This window comes from Meleagris gallopavo, chromosome 28 (assembly GCF_000146605.3).
Source record: "Meleagris gallopavo isolate NT-WF06-2002-E0010 breed Aviagen turkey brand Nicholas breeding stock chromosome 28, Turkey_5.1, whole genome shotgun sequence".
Classification (NCBI taxonomy): domain Eukaryota; kingdom Metazoa; phylum Chordata; class Aves; order Galliformes; family Phasianidae; genus Meleagris; species Meleagris gallopavo.
In genome coordinates, this window is record NC_015038.2 from 4,292,154 (window position 1) to 4,292,404 (window position 251).

Genomic DNA, 251 nt, shown 5'->3' on the forward strand with positions numbered 1-251 from the left:
ACGGGGAGTCCTGAGCACAGGAGGGACGTGGGGCTGTTGGAGCACGTCCAGAGGAGGCCACAGAAGTGATCCCAGGGATGGGACACTGCCCTGCAAGGACAGGCTGAGAAAGAAGGGGACAGTCTATAGAGGATCTGTAGGGTAGGGCAAGGGGTCTCAAAGAGGGGAGGTTTAGGTTGGATATAAGGAAGGTTTTGCAGCCAGGTGAGGCACCGCACGGGCTGCAGAGGCGGTGATGCCGCATCTCCAGA